Below are 9,292 nucleotides of genomic sequence, written 5' to 3' on the forward strand. Positions count from 1 at the left end.
CAGTGGATGTTGTCTCCATGCCAACTCAAGTGAACCTGTCAAGTAAGCAAACCCACTATGGAAACTAAGCCTATCTAGTACTCACAATCAATATCCAGAGTCAGTACTATAAACCTAGATTCTGCACTCATGCCTATCACTCAAATTATCAAGTATTTCTAAATGAACCCTCACACCATGCTTGACCTTTTATACAGATCTGGCCCTTCATCCCCAGCAAAAGGAAATAAGAACCGGACACTCCCAAATATAGCACCAGAACCCGAGAACACAGATACCTGGATTTATTAGGTGGCATATCAGCATCTATGAGATTAAGCATCCTGCCTTGTCTGACAGACTTACACATCAGGCACTAAAGCTGAAAGATAAAGTCAGTAGATTGTGATAATATATTTTAATATCAATTGCTATTGACAGCATTCTCCAAAGACTAAGTTTTTATTATACATCACAGAAAGCTAATAATACCCCATAAGATAATTTAAAACTATACATAGTGTGATATCTTACTGTGTATTTGACCTGTTCAAATCTAACCTGCCGTTAAGAGAACAGTGTAACAAACTTACCTATGTTTTGGATTTCGTATGTCATCAGTTTTTACAGCCTAAGGTATATACAGAGTTGCAATCATAAACTAACTTTCCAACATTCTTTACATAGACTAATGTATTTTGTGTGTGTGTGTGTGTGTGTGTGTGTGTGTGTGTGTTTTACTGATTAATTGCTGAAGGCAACAACAGCTTGAAAGGAAGCTTATTCAGCAAATATCAATAATAAATGTTGAAACAATAGGGTGATAATATATGTTTGTTGTAACAAATGCTTCTGGGTCAGGTGGAATCAGCAAAATAATTTCTTCCCTAATAATTTCTGTAAAGAAGCCCTAATCCCTTACCCATGTCATGTTTTCTATGTTGTTCAAAAAACACAGAGGAAGGCCCTTTGTTAGGGACAGACAGACACAGCAAAATGAAGAACAGACATCTGACACACACACAGACAAACTAGAGACAGGCCAATAACCAAAAAGCACAAACAGAAGATACGAAAAGAAAAGTGGAAGATTTATTGTTGCACCCTCTTTGTCAAGTTAATTTAAGAAGAAATGCTTTGTTTTGTTTTGTTCCTTAATGTGTCACTGACTCATGCCAGTGTTCCCCAAGGTTATCTGCAATGCTTTAACTAACACAGCAGATTTTAGAGGCAGACTCCAGTGCAGCAACTCCATACATGATGCCTACTTGTCTACTCATGCTTTCCGAAAGAAAAGAAGTGTAGATGCCTGTCCAGAAAAATGAACGTTGGGAAGTTTATATACAAGCATGTTTTGAAATTATGTGAAGAAGTGTTCTTTGAGGTTTTTTAATTAATTAATTTATTTATTTATTAAAAATTTTCACCTCCACCCATCCTCCCATTTCCCGTCCACCCCCGCCACTCGTCCTCCCCCTCTCTCTTCAGTCCTAAGGAAAGTCAGCGTGTCCTGCCCTGTGGGAAGTCCAAGGCCCTCCCCTCTGCATCCAGGTCTAGGAAGGTAAGCATCCAACCAGACTAGCTTCCCTAAAAGTCAGTACATGCAGTAGAATCAAAAATCGGTGTCATTATCATTGGCTTCTCAGTCTGCCCTCATTGTCAGTCACATTCAGAGAGTTCAGTTTGAATACATGGCTCGGTTCATTCCCAGTCTAGCTGGCCTTGGTGAGCTCCTATTAGATCAGTCTCACCGTCTCCGTAGGTGGATGCACACCTCGCGGTCCAGACTTCCTTGCTCATGTTCTCCCTCCTTCTGTTCTTCATCTGGGCCTTGGGAGCTCAGTTAAGTGCTTCAGTGTGGGTCTCTGTCTCTATCTCCATCCATCTCCAGATGAAGGATCTATGGTGATATGCAAGATATTCATCAGTGTGGCTATGAGACAAGGCCAGTTCAGGCACCCTCTCCTCTGCAGTCCAAGGACCTTGCTGGTGAAATCCCCTTGGACACCTGGGAACACCTCTAGAGCTAATTTTCTTGCCAACCCTAAAATGGCTCCCTTAGTTATGATATCTTCTTCTCTGCTCCCAAATCCACCCTTCCTCCATCTCAACCATCCCACTTCCCCAAGCTCTCCCAAAACCTTCCCTTCTCCTTCTCTCTTCCCATCTCCTCTTTCCCCCAACCCACCATCACTACTGTGCTCCCAACTTTTGCCCAGCGATCTTGTCTACTTCCAATATCCAGGAGGATAAATGTATGTTTTTCTTTGGGTTTCCCCTATTCAGCTTCTCTAGGATCACAAATTATAAGCTCAATGTCCTTTGTTTATGGCCAGAATCCACTTATGAGTGATTACATACCATATTCATCTTTTTGGGTCTGGGTTACCTCACTCAGTAAAGTGTTTTCTATTTCCATCCATTTGCATACAAAATTCAAGATGTCATTGTTTTTTACTGCTGAGTAGAACTCTAAAGCGTATATGTGCCACACCTTCTTTATCCATTAGGTTGTTTCCAGGTCCTGGCAATTACAAATAGTACTGCTATGACCATAGCTGAACAAAAATTCTTGTAGTATGATTAGGCGTCAACTGGGTATATTCACAAGAATTGAATTGTGGGATCCTGATGTAGGTTGACTCCCAGTTTTCTGAGAAAGCACCACACTGATTTCCAAAGTGGTTGTACAAGTCTGGATTCCCAACAATGGATGAGTGTTCCTCTTACTCCACATCCTCTCCAACATTGGTGTTTTTGATTTTAGTCATTCTGTCAGGTATAAGATGGTATCTCAAAGTTGTTTTGATTTGTATTTCCCTGATTACTAAGGAGGTTGAGTATGACCTAAAGTGTCATTTGGCCATTTGAACTTCTTCTGTTGAGAATTCTCAGTTCAGTTCAGTATCCCATTTTTTAATTCGGTTAATTAGAGCTTTAGTGTCTAGTTTCTAGAGTTCTTTATATATTTTGGAGATCAGACTTTTGTCTGATGCGGGGTTGGTGAAGATCTTCTGCCATTCAGTAGGTTGCCTTTTTGTCGTAATGACAGTGTCCTTTGCATTACAGAATCTTCTCAGTTTCAGGGGGTCCCATTCATTCATTTTTGCTCTTACTGTCTGTGCTACTGGGTTTATACATAGAAAGTGGTCTCTGGTGCCCATGTGTTGCAGACAACGTCCCACTTTCTCTTCTATCAGGTTCAGTGTGGCCAGATTTATATTGAGGTCTTTAATCCATTTGGACTTGAGTTTTGTGCATGGTGATAGATATGGATCTATTTTCATCATTCTACAGGTTGATATCCAGTTATGCCAGCACCATTTGTTAAAGATTCTTTCTTTCTTCCATTGTATACTTTTAGCTCCTTTGTTGAAAATCAGGTGTTCATAGGCTTGTGGATTAATATCTGGGTCTTGATTCGATTCCATTGGTCAACATCTCTTTTGGGTGTGTGTGTGTGTGTGTGTGTGTGTGTCAATACCAAGCTGTTTTCATTACTGTAGCTCTGTAATAGAGTTTGAAGTCAGGGATGGTAATGCCTCTGGAAGTACTTTTATTGTATAGTATTGTTTGGGCCGTGTTGTTCTTTTTGTTTTTCCATATAAAGTTGATTATTGTTCTCTCATGGTCTGTGAATAATTTTAATGGGATTTTGATGGTGATTGCATTGAATCTATATATAGCTTTTGGTAGAATTGACAATTTTACTATGTTGATCCTCCCAATCCAAGAGCGTGGGAGATCCTTCTATTTTCTGGTATCCTCTTCAACTTCTTTCTTCAAAGACTCAATTTTCTTGTCAAATAGATCTTTCACTTCCTTGGTTAGAGTTATCCCAACTTACTTTATGCTATTCGTGGCTATTGTGAAAGGTGATGTTTCTCTGATTTCCCTCTCTGCTTTTTTGTTCTTTGTGTATAAGAGGACAACTGATTTTTAGGAGTTGATCTTGTACCCTGCCACATTACTAATGGAGTTTATCAGCTGTAGGAGTTCTTTGGAAGAGTTTTTGCGGTCACTTATGTATACTATCATATCATCGGCAAATAATGAAAGTTTGATTTCTTTCTTTGCAATATGAATCCCCTTGATCTCTTTTTGTTCTTTTATTGGTACAGTCAAAACTTCAATAATTATATTGAAGAGAAATGACAAGAATGAACAGCCTTGTTTTGATGTTGGCTGTCGCCTACTCTATACTACTTTTATTATATTTTGGTATGAATCTTGTATCCCTAATCTCTCCAAGACCTTCATCATAAAGGGGTGTTGAATTTTGTAAAATGCTTTTTCAGCATATAATGAAATGATCATATGTTTTTTTTTCCTTCAGTTTATTTATATGATGGATTACATTGATAGATTTTCTTATGTTGAACCAGCCCTGCACATCTGGGCTGAAGCCTACTTGATCATAATATATATTTTTTGGATGTGTTCTTGGATTCAGTTTGCCAGAATTTTTGTGTTGATGTTCATGAATGAGAACATGGTCTGTAATTCTCTTTCTTGGTTAAGTCTTTGTGTGGTTTTGGCATCAGGGTAACTGTAGCTTTATAAAAGGAGTTTGGCAATGACTCTTCTGTTTCTATTTTGTGAAACACATTAAGGCATATATATATATATATATTAGTTCTTCTTGGAAGTTCCGGTAGAATTCTACATTGAAACCATCTGGTCCTGGCCTTTTTTTTTTTTTTTTTGTAGTGAGGTTTCTAATTCCTCATGACTTACAGGTCTATTTAAATTGTTCACCTGGTCTTGATTTGATTTCGGTACACATTATTTCTCTAATAAAAATTTCCATTTCTTTTACATTTTCCAATTTTGTGGCATACAGGCTTTTCTAGTAAAATCTAATGATTCTTGAATTTCCTCTGTGTCTGTGGTTCTGTCCCCCTTTTCCATTTTGATCTAGTTAATTTGTGTATTCTCTCTCTGCCATTTGATTAGTTTGGATAGGGGTTTGTCAATTTTGTTGATTTTCTTCAAGAACCAGCCTTTTGTTTCATTGATTCTTTGGATTGTTTTCTGTGTTTCTATTTTGTTGATTTCAGTCTTCGGTTTGATTACTTCCAGTCTTCTAATCCTCCTGGATGAGTCTGCTTTTTTTTCTTTTTTTCTAGAGAATTTAGGTGTGGTGTTAAGTCTTTAATGTGTGCTTTCTCCGTTTTCTTTAAGTGGGCACTTAGTGTTATGAACTTTCCTCTTAGCACTGCTTTCATAGTGTCCCATAGGTTTGGGCATGTTGTGTCTTTTTTGTTGTTGTTGAATTCATGGAAGACTTTAATTTCTTTTTTTATTTCTTCCTTGACCCAGGGGTGGTTCAGTAGTTGACTGTTCAGTTTCCATGAGATTGTAGATTTTCTGGGGTTAGGATTGTTGTTGACTTCTAACTTTATTCCATGGTGATCCGATAGTACACAGGTGGTTACTACAATTTCTTTGTATCTAAGGATGTTTGCTTTGTTACAAATTATGTGAACAATTTTTGAGAAGGTTCCATGAGATGCTGAGAAGAAGGTATATTCTTTTCTGTTTGGGTGGAATGTTCTATAGGTGTCTGTTAAGTCCAATTATTATACAGGAAAGTACAAATCCAAAAATATGTCTTGAAACTACCATTAACCTTCTTATCAAAACTAAACAAAGAGTGGACAAGCAAATATCTTTGATGAATACAGACAAAAAAATTAATAATCTAAAATGTTTACTATTAAAAAGAACTCAATTGTACATTAAAAGTGTTTTGCTTCATGATCACAATCAATTTATCCGTGACAGTCAATAATGTTGCAACATATACAAATCAATTATTTTTTTATTTCACATTAACATAATTAGTAATAAAATTTCTATGACCTGATCACTAAAAGCAAAAATATGGTAGATAAAATTGTGCATCCTTTCATGACTAAAAGCTTCCCCATTTTGCAATGCATCTTAATGTTCTGCAGGTTACATATGAAGAGCTCATTGCTATAATAACATAACTATATTCAGCTAAAAATGTTAAAATGTTTTTCTTCCAAGATCTTTGTCAGGGATATGATGATATTACATATAGATATTGAATCTATAGAGAGAAAAGTAAATAATAGATACACAAATTTAAGAGGAAAACTAAAAGTGTTCTTATTTACAGAAGACATCTTACATATGGAAAAACCTACTTTTTCCCTAAACAACTCAATATTATTAAAGAAATTTAGCAAAATTGCCAAATACAAAACATAAACTCTCTATATTGTTTCTATATAAAACAAACTAAACTTCTGGGAGAAAACATACCAGCAATTGAATTCACAATAAAATTGTACAAAAAGTATAGAAATAATTTATCCAAGTAGAAAAAAATTTCTACAATAGAAACACTAAAACATTTAAAAATCAAAAGAAAGAGATAAATAAATGCAAATATAGTCTGATTTTATGAATATTATTAAAATTATGCAGTCTCTGGAAAACTTTAGATATTTAATATGTACCATTTAAAATTCTAGAAACAAAAAAGTCACTAAATTAATTCAGAACTACAAAACATCTGAAATTCCCAAACTAATCCTAAGCAAGAACAAGGCTAGACTTATAACATTTCTTGATTTCAAAACAACATTACTAGGTTCTCAGGGTAAAAAAGAGCCTTTATTGGAAAAAAGATAGACATAAAAATAGGTCAGCATGAACAATCCAGTATTAATCTACTAATTTAGTCAGTTGCTCTTCAATAAAATTTCAGTGAGCATTCAATGGGACAATAACAATCTTTTTGGTACATAATAATATTTAAAAATGTGAATATAGACATAAAAGAGTGAAATTAGACCCAAATCTCATACAACACACAAATTCTACAAACTGAGGCCTTCATTGTAGGATGTGACTGTGAAGTAGAAGAGATATAAAAGCAGTTCTTTGACATTAGGCATAATTTTGGACTTGATTCTAAAACACAAATAATAAACGGTAACTATCAGAGTACTGCTTAAATTAAAGATTTCTATGCATCAAAGGAAATCATCGACACTTAAAAGAAATGGCCTACAGAATGTGAACAGTATGTGTCAATCACATATCTGAGAAATTACTATATCAAAAACAGTTAACAACTCAAGTGCAATAAAATTAACAGCCTACTTTAAGGGTGGGTAAAAGAAATGTGCTGATATTTTTAAGGAAAATTTACAGATTGTAATATATGAAAAACAATGCTCACTATCATTACTCTTCAGAACAGTACAATCACAATAATCATATCACCTCTTTGCTAGCTAGTATTATAGTTAGAATCACTATTATCGAAATATAATTTTTTATTATCTATTAAATACAGGGAATGAATTTTATGTACACTTTTGTTTGAAATATAAATTACTGCAATCATTAGTAAAAGTAAAACTAAAGGCTCTAAAAAACTTAAAGGAGACCTATCATATTTTCCAATTATCTAACTTATTTTATATATCCAAATCTAATAATATCTGACCTGAAAAGAAACTTCGGCATTCTAGGTTTAGTTGTTAGCCACCGTGGTATCATGCTTTTATAAAATTATATTTATTATATTTTTCAATTTCCTACCAGAGAACAGTCATCTTTTCCCCAAACTTCCTGTCTCTGTAGTGAGGAATAAAAACTCAAGTCCATGGTTCATGTGCTGGAGATGTTAACTGCTGCTGTTCTTCTGTTGCTCCCAGCCTGTTTCTTAGTGTTAGATTGATTAAAGATAAAGTGCCCACTTATTTTACATAATACCCTTCTTCCAACTCAGGTCTGTAGAACTTTTGACTAGTGTCTGTGCTGAATAGTAGACTGTCAATTTGACCCAACTTAAGGTCATTTGAGAGGAGGGAACTTTTTTTTTGAAAGTAATTTTATTAAATTATAAAAGTTTCCATTTATGCCCCTCTTCCCAACACCCTCCCACTCCCCCCTCCCTCTCCTCCTCCCTCTTTGTCCCTAAGGGCAGTCAGGGTTTCCAGCCCTGTGGGAAGTTCAAGTTCGTCCCCCCTCCCTCCAGGTCCAGGAAGGTGAGTATCCAAACAGACTGGATCCCAAAAATCCAGTATATGCAGAGGAAACTAGTCCCAGTGTCATTGTCAATGGCTTCTCAGAAAGACTCCGGGCCAGCCACATTCAGAGAATCCGGCCACATTCAGAGAATCTGGTTGGATCACGTGCTCGTTCAGTCGCAGTCCAACTGCCCTTGGTAAGCTCTCATTAGATCCGATCCCTTGTATCAGTGGGTGATAGCATCCCTCGCAGTCCTTCGTCATTTTCTTCCTCCTTCTGCTCCTCATTTGGATCTTGGGGGGCTCAGTCCGGTGCTCCAATGTGGGTCTCTGTCTGTATCGCCATCCATCGCCAGATGAAGGATCTATGGTGATAAGCAAAATATTCATCAGTATGGTTATGGGCCGAACTTATATTAAGGAAATGCCTCCATAAGATTGTGCTGTAGGCAAACCTGTTGAGCATTTTCTTAATTAGTGATTGACAAAGAAGGGTCCAGTCCATTGTGGGTAGTTCCATCCCTGGAATGGTAGACCAAGGGCTCATCCAAAAGCAGATTGAGCAAGTAATGTGGATAAAGCTAGTAAGCAGCACTCCTTCATGGGCTGTACATCAGCCCCTGCCTACAAGTTCCTGACCTATATGTATTTCAGTCGAGATGTCCTTCAATGGTGAACTGTGATGAGGAAGTGTAAGATTGATAAACTCTTTTCTTCCCAAGAAGTTGTTTTCATGGCATTCCATCACAGTACTAAGAGAGGGTCTAGTATATATACCTGACTAAGAAAGTGTCTAGTATATTTGACTCAACTTTCTTCATTTTATCTACATAGGAGATAGTAATATTTAGAGGCATCTAAAGAACTTTTTTACTTTTTCTTAGGAGAGTAGATGTTTTACTTCATTATAAATTATTATTCTAGTTGTGATACATTTTTTTCAATAGATAGGTTATTGATTGTTGATTCTGCTTAAACTTCAGGCGGTTTTCCTCTGAATTCCAAATGTTCTTTTTGTTTCTATTAAGTCTTTTCTTGGTGATAGTCCTGATCAAAGCAATGACTCCTTGATGTTACACCTTGATTAAGACAGATTTTGGAAGACGTTTGCCTAAACATCTGGAGAAAAAAAGGTATAAAGTATGTTTCTTTTTCTACTTTATTATTCTCCATGCTTTGTTTGAATTATCCTTGTCCAGATTTTGCTGTTCATATCCTATTGTTTACATGTTGTCCTTCAATGGACTTTTGAGCATCTGCTTCAGACACACAGGAATTCCCTCACTTCAAGATTCCTA

This window comes from Myodes glareolus, chromosome 6, assembly GCF_982192425.1.
Source record: "Myodes glareolus chromosome 6, mMyoGla1.1, whole genome shotgun sequence".
Taxonomy (NCBI): Eukaryota; Metazoa; Chordata; class Mammalia; order Rodentia; family Cricetidae; genus Myodes; species Myodes glareolus.